Source organism: Schistocerca serialis, chromosome 9 (assembly GCF_023864345.2).
Source record: "Schistocerca serialis cubense isolate TAMUIC-IGC-003099 chromosome 9, iqSchSeri2.2, whole genome shotgun sequence".
NCBI classification, from domain to species: Eukaryota; Metazoa; Arthropoda; class Insecta; order Orthoptera; family Acrididae; genus Schistocerca; species Schistocerca serialis.
In genome coordinates this window covers 155,227,817-155,247,645 of record NC_064646.1, presented here as the reverse complement: position 1 = coordinate 155,247,645, position 19,829 = coordinate 155,227,817, and positions in this window count along the sequence as shown.

The window sequence follows — 19,829 nt, the reverse complement described above, 5'->3', positions numbered from 1 at the left end:
CGTGGAATAGCATGATGGGGTACGATATTTCCCACTCATCTTCGTTTTGAATATTTCTAAGGAACTGCAGCACATAATTAACTGAGATTCAAGCTAATCTTTAGGTGAGTAGAGACTTATCCAGTACCAATTCCAAACTTGTTCGAAATTTTTGTGATTTTTAGTAGCAGCGTTGTAGGGACACCTCGTAACCGAGTATAATATTACTGTATTTCTTCCTATTTTAAAGCGATATAAACTCTGCTGGCGTTTGAATAATAATAATACTAATAATAATAATAAAAGAATAGGCCTCCGGTATGTTCTGCCAATCGTAAAAGGCGACGAAAAGAACAAACCACTAATAGGGCTAACCCCCCTTTTAGTGTGATTAGTTGGTTCAGGACGGAACTAATGAAGTCTCGGAGAAGCGCCGTCATGGTCGGGGACGACGCTTGAACCCTATGCCCGCCCACAATGGTAACGACACTGCTAGCCAACTGGAAAATGATTTAAATCCAAATAGAGGTGGTTTACAGGATATGCTTCCTGCAACCACCCTAGAAGGAAAACAAAGACAGAGGATGAGATGGTCAGATGAAGTTAATCGACACCTCATGTTCTGTTATTACCGAGCAACAAACCTAGGAACCAACACAACTGGATACAGATCACAAGTATACACAACATTTATTACCAGATACCCAGAATTAAAATTTTTAACAGAACAACGACTAGCTGATCAGATCCGTGTAGTAATCAAAATTAACAGGATACCCCAGTCAGAAATAGAAAACATCAAACAACAAGTACAACAAATACTGGAACAAAATAATATGCAATCAGAAGAAGAAGAAAATACAGTAATGGACTCAAACATCCCAGAGCAAACAAACAAAGAACAACACGCATCAATTAAACAATCAGAGGAAAACGAAATCTTAAGACAGCCACCAGAACAAGCACAAATAGAACACGAAGTGACACACATGTTAGATATAGAAGAAAAATTTCAGCTGACATATATAGAATACAAAGACACAAATACAGACATTAGACCATTCTTGCATAGACCGCCAAATAACTCACAAGTCTAGACAACAATAAAAACTATCAACACAATCATACACAACAAAATAAATGAAAACACAGCTATGGAAGAGTTACAACTACTGGTTTATATAGGAGCACTCACTACACTAAATATACACACTAGGCAGAGGTCAGAACCAACCAACACACAGAAGAAACCCGCAAAACCAGCATGGCACCACAGGCTACAGATCAGAATAGAAAAACTGAGAAAAGACATCGGACAGCTAACACAATTTATAAGAAATGAAATGTCAGAAAAAAAACGAAACAGGTTAGGTAAAATCTCACAACATGAAGCGATAGAGCAATTAGATGAAAAGAAGTAGAAATTACAAGCATTGGCCAAACGACTTAGAAGATACAAAAAAAGTCAAAATAGAAGGAAACAAAACCAAACATTCAACACGAACCAAAAGAAATTTTACCAGACAACAGATAACACACACATTAAAATAGACAATCCACCAAACATAACAGACATGGAACACTTCTGGAGCAACATATGGTCAAACCCAGTACAACATAACAGGCATGCACGGTGGATACAAGCAGAAATAGACACATACAAGATGATACCACAAATGCCTGAAGTGATAATTTTCCAACATGAAGTCACCCAAGCAATTAATTCTAGTCACAATTGGAAAGCCTCTGGAAAAGATAAAATAGCAAATTTATGGCTAAGGACGTTCACCTCAACACATTCACATCTAACTAAATTATTTAACAGTTACATTGCAGACCCATACACATTCCCTGATACACTTACACATGGAATAACTTATCTGATACCTAAAGATCAAGCAGACACAGCATAACCAGCTAAATATCACCCCATAACATGCCTACCAACAATATACAAAATATTAACTTCAATCATTACACAGAAATTAATGACACATACAAGACAGAACAAAATTATAAATGAAGAACAAAATGGCTGTCGCAAAGGAGCACGAGGATGTAAGGAGCAACTGATAATAGATGCAGAGGTGACATATCAAGATGAAACTAAACAAAGGTCGCTGCAATACGCATACATTGATTACCAAAAAGCTTTTGATAGTGTACCCCACTCATGGTTACTACAAATATTGGAAATATACGAAATAGATCCTAAATTGATACAATTCCTAAACATAGTAATGAAAAATCGGGAACCACACTTAATATCCAAACAAATTCAAATAATATCACATCACAGCCAATACAGATTAAGCGTGGAATATACCAAGGATACTCATTAAGTCCTTTCTGGTTCTGCCTTGCTCTGAACCCACTATCCAACATGCTAAATAATACAAATTATGGATACAATATTACTGGAACATACCCACACAAAATCACACATTTGCTATACATGGATGATCTAAAAATACTGGCAGCAACAAATCAACAACTCAACTAATTACTAAAGATAACAGAAGTATTCAGCAATGATATAAATATGGCTTTTGGAACAGACAAATGTAAGAAAAATAGCATAGTCAAGGGAAAACTCACTAAACAAGAAGATTACATATTGGATAACCACAGCGACTGCGTAGAAGCGATGGAAAAAACAGATGCCTATAAATATCTAGGATACAGACATAAAATGGGAACAGATAATACAAATATTAAAGAAGAACTAAAAGAAAAATATAGACAAAGACTAACAAAAATTCTGAAAACAGAATTGACAGCAAGAAACAAGACAGAAGCTATAAATACTTATGCTATACCCATATTGACCTACTCATTTGGAGTAGTGAAATGGAGTAACACAGACCTAGAAGCACTCAATACACTCACACGATCACAATGCCACAAATATAGAATACATCACATACATTCAGCAACAGAAAGATTCACATTAAGCAGAAAGGAAGGAGGAAGGGTATTTATCGATATAAAAAACCGACATTATGGACAGGTAGACAATTTAAGAAAATTCTTTCTAGAACGAGCAGAATCTAGCAAAATACACAAAGCAATCACTCATATAAATACATTGGCTACACCACTGAAATTTCATAACCACTTCTACAACCCTTTATATCACATAACATCAACAGATACAAAGAAAGTAAATTGGAAAAAGAAAACACTACATGGCAAGCACCCGTATCATCTAACACAGCCACACATCGATCAAGACACATCCAACACATGGCTAAGAAAAGGCAATATATACAGTGAGACGGAAGGATTCATGATTGCAATACAGGATCAAACAATAAACACCAGATATTACAGCAAGCTTACTATTAAAGATCCCAATACCACAACAGATAAATGCAGACTTTGCAAACAACAAATAGAAACAGTAGATCACATGACAAGCGGATATACAATACTAGCAAATACAGAATACCCCAGAAGACATGACAATGTAGCAAAAATAATACATCAACAGCTTGCCTCACAACATAAACTTATAAAACAACACGTTCCCACATAAAAGTATGCACCACAAAATGTACTGGAGAGTGACGAATACAAATTATACAGGAACAGAACCATTATAACAGATAAAACAACACCACATAACAAACCTGACATCATACTCACCAATAAAAAGAAGAAATTAACACAACTAATCGAAATTTCCATACCCAATACAACAAATATACAAAAGAATACAGGAGAAAAAATTGAAAAATACATCCAACTGGCTGAGGAAGTCAAGGACATATGGCATCAGGATAAAGTTGACATTATGCCAATTATACTATCAACTACAGGAGTCATACCACACAATATCCACCAGTACATCAATGCAATACAGCTACATCCAAACTTATATTATACAGCTACAGAAATCCGTAATTATTGATACTTGTTCAATTACCCGAAAGTTCCTAAATGCAATATAACATATACCGAACAGTTAAAAGGAAGTCACGCTTGATCAAGGTCGGCGTCACTTTCCATTTTTGACCAGACATAACGTCTGAGAAAAGAAACAATAATAGTAATAGTAATAATAGTAGCTTAATAATTATAAACTATAAAGGTCTAAGAGGAGAGTGATTGATTCTTTGTACTGTATGTACCAGACTCAGTGAAAATGGTGGGGAAAAATTAAAGGACGAAGAAAATGTCAGGGTACTTTACTGAGAAGACGGAAGTGATGCTAAGAAGGAGACGAATATGGAGGCAATGAAATAGACTAAGTTGTCTCCACTGATCATGTTCAAGATAATGTGATGATCGCTGATGAAGTGATATTTTGGGAAAAGGACCTCACATTACACCCCAGCAAACCATCCCAATAGAGAATACGGCTAAAACAGGACTGTGTTGTGTTTCTTACAGGAAGAACGAGAGAAAGACAACAGTTGGAAAAATGTTAGTTTTATTTGTAACAGACGTATGATGTAAGGTCTTTATATCCTGACTGTATGTAAATCATCATGTCAAAACTGATTTTACAACTACTGCATGGTTAACAGTAGTTTCACAGTAATAAAGCACAAATTTCCACCTCTAGAATATTGATTTTAATTATTTCGGTAATTGAAGTACACATTTTTCCAGTATTGTGTTCACGATTAGCGTGTATAACTGTATTATAGCAGGGTTAAGCGATTCATGCAGACAACTCGAAACCTAAATCTTAGAATGAATCATATTTCTTTTTTTTCGTTCTTTTCTTTTTATACATGTAAAGCGAAACGTGAATTAACGAGTTACTTTGTGCCAGAGATGATGTTTTTATACAAAAAAGAGAAGGGATACGCTCTTCAATTGATTAATTTCTGTATCTTCACCTGTTGGTTTCTATAAGTGGTAGCGGGCGGACATATGACTAGCTCCGCCGTTCCAGTATTGTTTGAAAAAGTGTATTCCAACAGTACATTAAAAAGTGTTATAAAAGTTATTAGGAAGGCCATGTTTGTTTGTATATATTTACTTCAATAACACTCGCCTCTTTATCATTTCGCCCTCACAGCGAATCCTGCGTCAAGGGGACCGAAGCAGACAAGAGGAATTTCCGTGAGCAGTGGAGAAGCGATCGTATGTAAGGATTGCCATTAGTAGCGCTACGCGCAATGGAATTAACGTCAAGAAGTACGTAAATTCAAGTGATGAATATTGATCTTAAATGTATCGACATTGAAGGTCTGTTGATATTAGTACCAGTTAAATTTCGCCCAGGATACCTTTCAATTTATTTCAATTATTCTACCCAATTAATTTTTTTAATTATTCAGGCAGCAATTATTAATTAGTTCCGATTATTTCGTTTGCCCTCCCCCCCACTTGCCACTATTCAATCTTAATAACTCAAAAGATACATGGACCGCTTTACTCCCGAATACGAGTCCCAGTGACCTCCCATTGTTTCCCCACGGTTATTTGTGGCACGAAGCAAACCACTGTCAATCAGCGTCATCCTCTGTTGCATGTAAATCACGACTTTTCCTGAAACCGAAATATTCCAGTTGTTTTAACGTATTAGGTGAAGAAATACGAAGAATTCATGTTCGCAGGTACTTTATCTTTCTGTGATTATTAAAAATCTGACTTTACATTACTCGCCCTCTTACCTTTCCAACGGAAAGAAGAGCTGTGTTTTCAAAGAAATTATCCGTTGTTTCAGAAAGAGATGAACACCCAAACCTTTCATGAAGGGTTTTATTTTTGGAACGTGATACCTTAAAATCCGGATCAGATGGAGTTTTCTCGATCTGTTTTTCTGATAATGCTTTTGGCATCATGTGTCTCCCAGTAAAAAATATTCTGTGATTCCCCAAACTGGTAAGTCCTATTTAAAATTCGTTTTGGATTATTCTTAACACGAACATAGCCTCACCCTAAATGGCAATCTTAAACAAACTTTCCTTCCTAATATTAATAATTTCAAGATAGTTACACGAGATAATACAAAGTGTAGAAAATTTCACATTCTTCTAAAATACGAATTTGCATGCCAGAAATTTAGGAAGAACTCTATCACAAAAGAAGCTGGGAATAAAACGAAGTCCTTCAGAAGGAACAGTGGAGCACACAGGGAATATACCTTAGTGAAAAAGAGCAGGTGTAAACGTCACGTAATGCACCGCTTACAACAATGTGACCTAAAGGGAAATGGCCACGCGAGCCACATTACTACCTTGGTCATCTGTCTGAGAACAGAAAAGTTTAATGGAATACGTGATTCGTAGCTGTCATCACTAGAGGAGCACACAAAGAAATGTACGGTACCTGTAAAATATTCATCACAGTGAAACAATGGCTAAAATTTCTGTATTCAAAATACACATAATTCTACCGCAAAAAGTTAAGACTGCTAACATGAATTTACCGAAATTTTTCACACCCAAGTTGCAAAGTCCTGGTCTTTGGATACATATCTGATAATTAGCAAACTACAGTTAATGGGGGCACTAAACAGTGATTTTCATCAAACGATATATCCTGACGTCAGTTAAAGAAGAACATTCATGTCTTCTTTCTTACGCCCTTTTTGCGTGGACAACAGTCGTGACAGTGAAAATATCACGAGAAAATGGGAAACTAGACACCCGTAGGTAGCACTTTCGGAGCCAAATTACAGGTAGGAAACAGTAACGTGGTGAAATAACAAAGCGTTAATTACGTTAGATAGCGAACAAACATTCACTGTGGAGCAACCACAGACGAAGTCCCGTTAGAACGCCACGTACAGTAAGAGTTAAGCTAACCAGACAGAAAACGTTAAGGGTAAAGCATAGTTACAAAAAGTTTCTCATATTGTCATGTTCCCTATTGCAATGCGACTGGCTCATATGGTGAAAGAGAAAATTTGCATTTTTGTTAATAATACAGCTAAAAATTAGACCACGTCTGCTAACCCCAGAATGAAGGCATCGCTTCCTCTTAGAACCAGTCTTGTTCTCGCAGAAGTCCTGTCCTGACTGTATATTGAATACTGGTTAAAATACCTCAGAGAAACAAACCTACTTCGGGACAGACATATACTGACAGCTCTGCGTACTACTGTTTGTTCAAAACTATGATTCGACATTTTGGACGGTTAAAAAATGGCTCAAATGGCTCTAAGCACTATGGGACTTAACATCTGAAGTCATCAGTCCCCTAGACTTAGAACTAATTAAACCTAACCAACCAAGGACATCACACACATCCATGCCCGAGGCAGGATTCGAACCTGCGACCGTAGCAGCTGCGCGGTTCCGGACTGAAGTGCCTAGAACCACTCGGCCATTTTGGACGGTTCTGAAAATATGCTACGGTACAGAATAGTATGAAGAATTGGATGGCAAGATACATATTTACCACATTGTGGATGCGACCCGAGCAGGACTCGGGCAGTAGCAATCACTCAGTCAGGATGCGGCCGAGTGTTTCTCAAGTTATTCGACCGAGTAGACTTGGTGATCTACATTTTGTCGAAAAGATACTACCTTCTGAGAAAACATCTCATAGAACACCTGCCTACAGAATCTGTCCAACCATTACCGGTAATATTATATGGCCTCTGTCTTATCTCAGGTGCATATAGCACGTAAGTTATCACAGTGTGTCCTAATTAACTTTGATTTCTCATACTACTACCCCTTATTTCCTAAATCACCTTCAGTAAGAGATGTAGGAATAACTCGTTTCATTCCTTTCATTATCTGCACTAAATATATTAATACCCGCCAAAAAGGACGACTGATTGCTGTCCTCTGTTATTTATAAACTTTACTAATGTTCTGTCTCTTTCCCCTCCTCTCTTTCTCACCATCTCCGTGTGTGTGTGTGTGTGTGTGTGTGTGTGAGTGTGTGTGTGTGTGTGAGTGTGTGCGCGCGCGCACCTTACGGAGTAACAGTGCCATAGATTGTGTCGGATTTTTGAGTAATCACATGCAACTATGTATGTTGTCATTGAACTTTCGACGGCAACGAATGAGGCGCGCGCCTGGAGGTTAGTCTGTACCCTTTTACAGTGTTTCGAAACGGGCGGTTAGTCGTACTGTCGGTTAGGAAAACACTTCATTGAATATCAAAACTAGACATGATTGTCTCAATGGGAATTCCGCGATCGTTCAATAAATAAAATATGGCGGATCAGTCTTCGATCGCTACTCTTTTTTTCAATTACCGGTTTCGGGCTAGCTGCTCATCTTCAGATCTGTTAGACAAAGTTAAAAATGTAATTAATAAGAGAGATACAGTTAGTGATAAAAATATCATAGTTTACAAAAAGAAATTTTGGAACGTATTAAATGCCAACATTCCATACGTTGTAGTCACAGAGTAACTTGTCCGTACAGAACATACGGTTCACTGTCATAAGTAAAGTAAATTTCATTCTGTTAAAACATCATATCGCACTTTTTAAGAGTAACTTGATTGGTAACAGTAAAAAGTGCCCTCTACCTATAACAATTGTGCATCTTTTATTATTTCGCCGTATATATTAATGGCGAATATTCCTTTTAATAAATCAATATTTAAGGTAATAACATATGAATAATCTTTTTTGAGTGGACTATGAAACGAAAAAATTACATTAATTTAAAATTTCTTTATAAAGAAACATAAAATATAATTAAAATGTAGATATTCTTCCGAAAATGTGCGTTTCCTCTTCTTTGTTTTTGATTGGTGGTGGAGTGGATTTCCCTACGTCAGAACGTACACAACGCCACGCCGAGTCCTCTTGCGCCGCGCCCAATTCACCTCGCCGCCAGTACGCTGAGGGCAGTTCCGCTGTAGCTGTTCCTTGCTGGGGAGTGCTGTTGCATTCAAGAGTAAGCCTAAAACAGGTCTTTAAAAATCTCATAATAATTCCTGTGCATAAAATCACTTTGCTCATTAAGTAGTGATGTGCGTGTATTACAATCTCTTCGAGCATGTTGAGATAGAGACATTTTGGAGCTTTATGTAGCACCTCCATTTGTTCATTTATATTACTCACTTCATGTCTACTCTATTTTACATGTGTTCCAAATGCTGTTCGATTGCTATAATTGCAATGTTCCCTGTATCGAATTTCAAAAAAATGTTCAAATGGCTCTGAGCACTATGGGACTTAACATCTATGGTCATCAGTCCCCTAGAACTTAGAACTACTTAAACCTAGCTAACCTAAGGACATCACACACATCCATGCCCGAGGCAGGATTCGAACCTGCGACCGTAGCAGTCGCGCGGCTCCGGACTGAGCGCCTAGAACCGCTAGACCACCGCGGCCGGCGAATTTCAAAATTCCGCCCTGTTTGTCCTATATAATAACTGTCACATTCAGCACATTTCATCTTATATGCTCCGGAATTATTGTATTTCATTTGTTTTGTCGTTGCTGGTTAATGTCTTAATCTATGTGCCATTTGCCCTTCGTTCTGAAATGCCACAGCGATGTTTTTTGGAAAGCATTTAGCAATTCTTTCCGACACACGCCCTTTGTATGTCAGGGTGACAAACTTCTTCGTAACTTTAATTTTCCTAGAATCGCTACTGATGCCCGCGGATTTGTTTTTGATCTTGTTAAACATACGTGTAACATCTTGTGTCCTGTATCCGTTAGCTGCTGCTACTTGCTTAATAATACCTAGTTCTTTCTGCAACTCATCTTCCTGTAGTGGCAATCTGAGGGCTCTGTTGCACATTGCATGAAAGTATGCTCTTTTATGATGTGCCGGGTGGTGCTACGTCGCTACTATTATGTTGTCGGAGCAAGTGTCTTTTCGATAGACGCCGAAAACGTGCCTGCCTCCCTCCTTTCTGACGGTCAAATCTAAATAGTTAATCGCCCCATTGTTTTCCATTTCTAGTGTGAATTGAATTTTTGGATGCTGCTCGTTTAAAACTTTAGTCATTTCCTCTACGTCTTCGTTTTCCCCTTTGAATAATAAAATAGTGTCGTCAACATACCATCTGTAATAAATTAACTTCTCCTTAATTTCTGGAAAAGAGCTAAAAACTTTGTTCAAGATGAAGGTTTAGCAATGGGAGACTGTCTGTCAGGCATTTTAGCTGAAATTTTTATGAATATGCTCCGTGCCGTCGTTGGATAAGCAGCTGCAGCAGCAAGTCGTATACTCCTAGCTCACTCATTTGTTACATAGTTTAATTCTTAATTTCTTTGCGTGTTTTTGGTACTTGAATTGTTTAATTCATAAATTTCTTTGCGTGTTTTTGGTACTTGCATTGTTTAATTCATAAATTTCTGGCGTATTATAGTATTTGAGAGTTGTAGCATCGCGTTTTAGTACCTGAATAGTGTAAAATCGCGTAGTCTCCTTCCGCCGCCGAGCAGTGTGTCAGCAGTGCGCAAGTAGCAGCATTACTGCATTTACTAGGCAATCTTGTATTTTCATAACCGTTTAAATTTTGTGTCGATTTGTTTGCGCTCTCTGTAGATTAGTTCAGACGTTCTTTGCACAACAGTTTTTAGCATGGATAGGGACTTCAACTGCTATGTTCGGATGCAGGCTGAGTTGGCATCCCTTCGCTCCCAGCTTCAGGCAGTGTTGGCTTCGGTCACACAGCTTGCGGCTGTTGCCAATGGGCATCACTGTGGGGTTCCGGATGGGGTTTGTCGGGGACGGCCAGCTCGTCCCACGCATCCCCCGATCGGACTACGACTGTGGTTGCCCGGGATACTGCCCGCATTGAGGCTGATCCCTCACCTGTGGTAGAGTGGGAGGTCGTCTCAAGGTGTGGCAGGAGGCGAAAGACATTCCGGAGGGCTGAACGGAAGACCTCTCCAGTTTTTCTGACGAACCGGTTTCAGCCTCTGTCTCAGGCTGATACTGATCTTCAGCCTGACATGGCTGCTTGTCCTGTTCCAGAGGTTGCCCCTCAGTCTGCAAGATCCGGGCGGTCGCAGAGGGTGGGCTTACTGGTAGTTGGGAGCTCCAACGTCAGGCGCGTAATGGGCCCCTTAGGGATATGGCAGCAAGAGAGGGGAAGAAAACCTATGTGCACTCCGTGTGCATACCGGAGGGAGTCATTCCAGATGTGGAAAGGGTCCTTCCGGATGCCATGAAGGGTACAGGGTGCACCCATCTGCAGGTGGTCGCTCATGTTGGCAACAATGATGTGTGTCGCTATGGATCGGAGGAAATCCTCTCTGGCTTCCGGCGGCTATCTGATTTGGTGAAGACTGCCAGTCTCGCTAGCGGGATGAAAGCAGAGCTCACCATCTGCAGCATCGTCGACAGGACTGACTGCGGACCTTTGGTACAGAGCCGAGTGGAGGGTCTGAATCAGAGGCTGAGACGGTTCTGCGACCGTGTGGGCTGCAGATTCCTCGACTTGCGCCATAGGGTGGTGGGGTTTCGGGTTCCGCTGGATAGGTCAGGAGTCCACTACACGCAACAAGCGGTTACACGGGTAGCAGGCGTTGTGTGGCGTGGGCTGGGCGGTTTTTTAGGCTATATGGCCTTGGGCAAGTACAGAAAGGGCAACAGCCTCAACGGGTGCAGGGCACAGTCAGGACATGCGGGGACCAAGCAGCAGTCGTTATTGTAATTGTAAACTGTCGAAGCGGCGTTGGTAAAGTACCGGAACTTCAAGCGCTGATAGAAAGCACCGAAGCCGAAATCGTTATAGGTACAGAAAGCTGGTTGAAGCCAGAGATAAATTCTGCCGAAATTTTTACAAAGGTACAGACGGTGTTTAGAAAGGATAGATTGCATGCAACGGTGGTGGAGTGTTCGTCGCTGTTAGTAGTAGTTTATCCTGTAGTGAAATAGAAGTGGATAGTTCCTGTGAATTATTATGGGTGGAGGTTACACTCAACAACCGAGCTAGGTTAATAATTGGCTGCTTTTACCGACCTCCCGACTCAGCAGCATTAGTGGCAGAACAACTAAGAGAAAATTTGGAGTACGTTTCACATAAATTTTCTCAGCATGTTATAGTCTTAGGTGGAGATTTCAATTTACCAGATATAGACTGGGACACTCAGATGTTTAGGACGGGTGGTAGGGGCAGAGCATCGAGTGACATTATACTGAGTGCACTATCCGAAAATTACCTCGAGCAATTAAACAGAGAACCGACTCATGGAGATAACATCTTGGACCTACTGATAACAAACAGACCCGAACTTTTCGACTCTGTATGTACACAACTGGGAATCAGTGATCTTAAGACCGTTGCAGCATCCCTGAATATGGAGGTTAGTAGGAATATAAAAAAAAGGGAGGAAGGTTTATCTGTGTAGCAAGAGAAATAGAAGGCAGATTTCAGACTACCTAACAGATCAAAACGAAAATATCTGTTCCGACACTGACAATGTTGAGCGTTTATGGAAAAGGTTCAAGGCAATCGTAAAATGCGTTTTAGACAGGTACGTGCCGAGTAAAACTGTGAGGGACGGGAAAAACCCACCGTGGTACAACAACAAAGTTAGGAAACTACTGCGAAAGTAAAGAGAGCTTCACTCTAAGTTTAAACGCAGCCAAAACCTCTCAGACAAACAGAAGCTAAACGATGTCAAAGTTAGCGTAAGGAGGGCTAGGCGTGAAGCGTTCAGTGAATTCGAAAGTAAAATTCTATGTACCGACTTGACAGAAAATCCTAGGAAGTTCTGGTCTTACGTTAAATCAGTAAGTGGCTCGAAACAGCATATCCAGACACTCCGGGATGGTGATGGCATTGAAACAGAGGATGACACGCGTAAAGCTGAAATACTGAACACCTTTTTCCAAAGCTGTTTAACAGAGGAAGACCGCACTGCAGTTCCTTCTCTAATTCCTCGCACAAACGAAAAAATGGCTGACATCGAAATAAGTGTCCAAGGAATAGAAAAGCAACTGGGATCACTCAACAGAGGAAAGTCCACTGGACCTGACGGGATACCAATTCGATTCTACACAGAGTACGCGAAAGAACTTGCCCCCCTTCTAACAGCCGTGTACCGCTAGTCTCTAGAGGAACGGAAGGTTCCAAATGATTGGAAAAGAGCACAGGTAGTCCCAGTCTTCAAGAAGGAACGTCGAGCAGATGCGCAAAACTATAGACCTATATCTCTGACGTCGACCTGTTGTAGAATTTTAGAACATGTTTTTTGCTCGAGTATCATGTCGTTTTTGGAAACCCAGAATCTACTATGTAGGAATCAACATGGATTCCGGAAACAGCGATCGTGTGAGACTCAACTCGCTTTATTTGTTCATGAGACCCAGAAAATATTAGATACAGGCTCCCAGGTAGATGCTATTTTTCTTGACTTCCGGAAGGCGTTCGATACAGTTCCGCACTGTCGCCTGATAAACAAAGTAAGAGCCTACGATATATCAGACCAGCTGTATGGCTGGATTGAAGAGTTTTTAGCAAACAGAACACACCATGTTGTTATCAATGGAGAGACGTCTACAGACATTAAAGTAACCTCTGGCGTGCCACAGGGGAGTGTTATGGGACCATTGCTTTTCACAATATATACACTCCTGGAAATGGAAAAATGAACACATTAACACCGGTGTGTCAGACCCACCATACTTGCTCCGGACACTGCGAGAGGGCTGTACAAGCAATGATCACACGCACGGCACAGCGGACACACCGGGAACCGCGGTGTTGGCCGTCGAATGGCGCTAGCTGCGCAGCATTTGTGCACCGCCGCCGTCAGTGTCAGCCAGTTTGCCGTGGCATACGGAGCCTCATCGCAGTCTTTAACACTGGTAGCATGCCGCGACAGCGTGGACGTGAACCATATGTGCAGTTCACGGACTTTGAGCGAGGGCGTATAGTGGGCATGCGGGAGGCCGGGTGGTCGTACCGCCGAATTGCTCAACACGTGGGGCGTGAGGTCTCCACAGTACATCGATGTTGTCGCCAGTGGTCGGCGGAAGGTGCACGTGCCCGTCGACCTGGGACCGGACCGCAGCGACGCACGGATGCACGCCAAGACCGTAGGATCCTACGCAGTGCCGTAGGGGACCGCACCGCCACTTCCCAGCAAATTAGGGACACTGTTGCTCCTGGGGTATCGGCGAGGACCATTCGCAACCGTCTCCATGAAGCTGGGCTACGGTCCCGCACACCGTTAGGCCGTCTTCCGTTCACGCCCCAACATCGTGCAGCCCGCCTCCAGTGGTGTCGCGACAGGCGTGAATGGAGGGACGAATGGAGACGTGTCGTCTTCAGCGATGAGAGTCGCTTCTGCCTTGGTGCCAATGATGGTCGTATGCGTGTTTGGCGCCGTGCAGGTGAGCGCCACAATCAGGACTGCATACGACCGAGGCACACAGGGCCAACACCCGGCATCATGGTGTGGGGAGCGATCTCCTACACTGGCCGTACACCACTGGTGATCGTCGAGGGGACACTGAATAGTGCACGGTACATCCAAACCGTCATCGAACCCATCGTTCTACCATTCCTAGACCGGCAAGGGAACTGCTGTTCCAACAGGACAATGCACGTCCGCATGTATCCCGTGCCACCCAACGTGCTCTAGAAGGTGTAAGTCAACTACCCTGGCCAGCAAGATCTCCGGATCTGTCCCCCATTGAGCATGTTTGGGACTGGATGAAGCGTCGTCTCACGCGGTCTGCACGTCCAGCACGAACGCTGGTCCAACTGAGGCGCCAGGTGGAAATGGCATGGCAAGCCGTTCCACAGGACTACATCCAGCATCTCTACGATCGTCTCCATGGGAGAATAGCAGCCTGCATTGCTGCGAAAGGTGGATATACACTGTACTAGTGCCGACATTGTGCATGCTGTGTTGCCTGTGTCTATGTGCCTGTGGTTCTGTCAGTGTGATCATGTGATGTATCTGACCCCAGGAATGTGTCAATAAAGTTTCCCCTTCCTGGGACAATGAATTCACGGTGTTCTTATTTCAATTTCCAGGAGAGTATAAATGACCTAGTAGATAGTGTCGGAAGTTCCATGCGGCTTTTCGCGGATGATGCTGTAGTATACAGAGAAGTTGCAGCATTAGAAAAGTGTAGCGAAATGCAGGAAGATCTGCAGCGGATAGGTACTTTGTGCAGGGAGTGGCAACTGACCCGTAACATAGACAAATGTAATGTATTGCGAATACATAGAAAGAAGGATCCTTTATTGTACGATTATATGATAGCGGAACAAACACTGGCAGCAGTTACTTCTGTAAAATATCTGGGAGTATGCGTGCGGAACGATTTGAAGTGGAATGATCATATAAAATTAATTGTTGGTAAGCCGGGAACCAGGTTGAGATTCATTGGGAGAGTCCTTAGAAAATGTAGTCCATCAACAAAGGAAGTGGCATACAAAACACTCGTTCGACCTATACTTGAGTATTACTCATCAGTGTGGGATCCGTACCAGATCGGGTTGACGAAGGAGATAGAGAAGATCCAAACAAGAGCGGCGCGTTTCGTCACAGGGTTATTTGGTAACCGTGATAGCGTTCCGGAGATGTTTAACAAACTCAAGTGGCAGACTCTGCAAGAGAGGCGCTCTGCATCGCGGTGTAGCTTGCTCGCCAGGTTTCGAGAGGGTGCGTTTCTGGATGAGGTATTGAATATATTGCTTCCCCCTACTTATACCTCCCGAGGAGATCACGAATGTAAAATTAGAGAGATTAGAGCGCGCACGGAGGCTTTCAGACAGTCGTTCTTCGCGCGAACCATACGCGACTGGAACAGGAAAGGGAGGTAATGACAGTGGCACGTAAAGTGCCCTCCGCCACACACCGTTGGGTGGCTTGCGGAGAATAAATGTAGATGTAGATGTAGACTTTGAGAACACGTTTTGAGGCACGTTTTCGGCGTCTATAGAAAAGACACTTGCTCCGACAACATCATAGTAGCGACGTCGCACCACCCGGCACAGCATAAAAGAGCGTACTTTCATGCAATGTGCAACAGAGCCCTCAGATTGCCACTACAGGAAGATGAGTTGCAGAAAGAACTAGGTATTATTAAGCAAGTAGCAGCAGCTAACGGATACAGGACACAAGATGTTACACGTATGTTTAACAAAATCAAAAACAAATCCGCGGGCATCAGTAGCGATTCTAGGAAAATTAAAGTTACGAAGAAGTTTGTCAACCTTACATACAAAAGGCGTGTGTCGGAAAGAATTGCTAAATGCTTTCCAAAAAACATCGCAGTGGCATTTCAGAACGAAGGGCAAATGGCACATAGGTTAAGACATAAACCAGCAACGACAAAACAAATGAAATACAATAATTTCGGAGTATGTAAGATGAAATGTGCTGAATGTGACAGTTATTATATAGGACAAACAGGGCGGAATTTTGAAATTCGGTACAGGGAACATTGCAGTCATAGCAATCGAACAGCATTTGGAACACATGTAAAATAGAGTAGACATGAAGTGAGTAATATAAATGAACAAATGGAGGTGCTACATAAAGCCCCAAATAGTCTCTATCTCAACGTACTCGAAGAGATTGAAATATACGCACATCAAAGAAAAACCCCAGGCCTACTACTTAATGAGCAAAGTGATTTTATGCACAGGAATTATTATGAGATTTTTAAAGACCTGTTTTAGGCTTACTCTTGAATGCAACAGCACGCCCCAGTAAGAAACAGCTACAGCGGAACGGCCCTCAGCGTACTGGCGGCGAGGTGAATTAGGCGCGGCGCAAGAGGACTCGGCGTGGCGTTGTGTACGTTCTGACGTAGGGAAATCCACTCCACCACCAATCAAAAACAAAGAGGAGGAAACGCACATTTTCGGAAGAATATCTACATTTTAATTATATTTTATGTTTCTTTATAAAGAAATTTTAAATTAATCGTAATTTTTTCGTTTCATGGTCCACTCAAAAAAGATTATTCATATGTTATTACCTTAAATATTGATTTATTAAAAGGAATATTCGCCATTAATATATACGGCGAAATAATAAAAGATGCACATTTGTTATAGGAAGAGGGCATTTTTTACTGTTACCAATCAGGTTACTCTTAAAAAGTGCGATATGATGTTTTAACAGATTGAAATTTACTTTACTTATGACAGTGAACCGTGTGTTCTGTACGGACAAGTTACTCTGTAACTACAACATATGGTATGTTGGCATTTAATACGTTTTAAAATTTCTTTTTGTAAACTAAGATATTTATTCTTATTAATTACATTTTTAACTTTGTCTAACACATCTGAAGATGGGCAGCTAGCCCGAAACCGGTAATTGAAAATGAAGAATAGCGATCGAAGACTGAAACGCCATATCATATTTTACTTGATTGAATGCCGGGTCTGGTGAAGTACTTATTTGTTTTGGTTCTTGCTTCTCGAAAGGTTTACAGATTCTTGACCAGGTATTTATGTCGACCACGAAAAACATCTACTCTTCATCTTTTGTTGAATATACGTGAACTGCATCGATAAGGGTTCTCTTGCTGGTTTTTATTCTGATTCGCAATTTTATGGTATCTTCCTGCTGGGAGTGGTCTAACACCCACAAAGTGTGCTTAACACTACGCATACACCTGGGAAACATTAAAGTACCTTCTTTTTATACAGAAACTTTTGTGTGGAGTGCTTCTCTTTATTTTGTAACCTCAGTAAGTCTTCAACTGAGTAGATAGGGCCGAATTGCATTTAGTAATTGCTATAACCTCTCTCAAGGCTTTACTTATCAAACAGACTGCTGTTTCTATAGTTTAATTTTTGTTCCCTTTTTGGTCCATGTTACAAAAACTTGGTTTCGTCGTGTATCCGAAAAAATAAAAATATTTATACTGTCTAAGGAAGGGCGTCGGCACTGAATACACAAGTGCAGTCTGTAAGAAACTGTTAGCGGCATTTCATTCATTACAGAAATGCAAAAGAATATTTTCTCTCAAGTTTCGAAAATCGTAGACTCATACTGCCCATACTTGATTGATTCATGAACGACTTTCGGATGAGTGCTCACGCCGGCTAGAATTGGCTATGAATGCTTGTGTGAGACATGATCGTGAGGTTCGCTACTTCGGCCATATTACGCGTGCCTAAAGACAATTATCACAACTATGTAGCGATACCAGTAGTGATTACGATAGCTTATTCTCGCACAATCGTCTTCGCGGTCATTGAAGTCCATTTCATTTATCGTCAACTTGTACACTCTCAGCAAAATAACAAAGCACAGATCTACTTGTTCTCAAAAAAGCAAAATCTTCTATGTACAACAATTTAAATGGTTCAAATGGCTCTAAGCACTATGGGACTTAACTTCTGAGGTCATCAGTCCCCTAGAAATTAGAACAACTTAAACCTAACTAACCTAAGGACATCACAAACATCCATGCATGAGGCAGGATTCGAACCTGCGACCGCAGCGGTCGCGCAGTTCCAGAGTGTAGCGCCCAGAACCGCTTGGCCGCTTCGGCCGGCTACAACAATATAACCTAGCCATCTTCTCAGGCTCGTTTTCCGTAACAGGAATCCCCACCCTCTGAGTGTGATGTTCAGGTCTACCACGCTCGTTTAAGGTGAGAATACGATCACAGACAGGACAAAGTTTGCGCAGTTCTCAGACAGGTATCAGACACGGCTTCTCCCCCCCCCCCCCCCCTTAGGGAACGGAGGACTGTAGTAACACGAAGGGAATTCGGCATCAAGGTTAAAATAAAGTAAAAATAAATTTGCGAATACTTAAGTAGTGCGAAGCTGATACCAGACGGGATAAATGCTAACAAAACGTATATTACTCCCAATTACTACACGTTAATGATAATCTCTCACATGCACATGATTTAACCAGGTGTGCGCATAGAAACAGAGAATAATTTTTAATATATTTTGGAATTTGCTATTTCTTGTCGGATGGAAGAGAGGGCTGTCAGTTAAGTAAGCAATAATTACTTATTCATTCTATACTTATCCCAGTCACCGCGTATCAAAGTAGTTGCTTGATCGGAATTAAGGAAGACCTCTTTAAACGAGAGGCGCCATTTATGAACTCCTGCAAATGATAAACATAGAGGAGTTGTAAGTAGGCTGTTTAGGTTTTCTTATTGGTAACGCCACGTAGCGCTCTGTATGAAGATCACTGGCTGTGCTGTGTGTAGTCTGTGGCTAGTTTGCATTGTTGTCTGCCATTGTAGTGTTGGCCAGCTGGATGTTAACAGTGCGTAGCGTGGCGCAGTTGGAGGTGAGTCGCCAGCAGTGGTGGATGTGTTGAGTGAGATGCCGGAGTTTTGAGAGTGGATGATCTGGACAGAGACAGTAAATTTGTAAGAATGGATGTCATCAACTGATATATATATACATATAATATGACTTTTGAACAATATTAAGGTAAATACATTGTTTTTTCTCTATCAAAATCTTTCATTTGCTAACTATACCTATCAGTAGTTAGTGACTTCAGTAGTTTGAATCTTTTATTTAGCTGGCAGTAGTGGCGCTCGCTGTATTGCAGTAGCTTGAGTAACGAAGATTTTTGTGAGGTAAGTGATTTGTGAAAGGTATAGTTTTATGTTAGTCAGGGCCATTCTTTTGTAGGGATTATTGAAAGTCAGATGGCGTTGCGCTAAAAATATTGTGTCAGCTTAGTGTTGATCAGAATAAGTAAAGGGAGTAATGTCTGAGTACGTTCAGTTTTGCTCAGATCTTTGCAAATCAAAATAATGTAAGAGGTTTATCAGCACAGTAATTCATTAATTTTTCTATGGGGACGTTATGTATGTTGATCCTTAGCCGAGAATTCTTCACTGGAATCTTCTGATTTTTCCTTGTAGTTTGTGTAATTAGTGTAGCTATTGTTTATTGCTAGCGCGTAATTGTAGAGAGAATCTTCTTTGTAGTTGTAGTTTTTCATTGTTGTACAGCAAAACACTTGTGGCATGCATGTAGATTTGCAC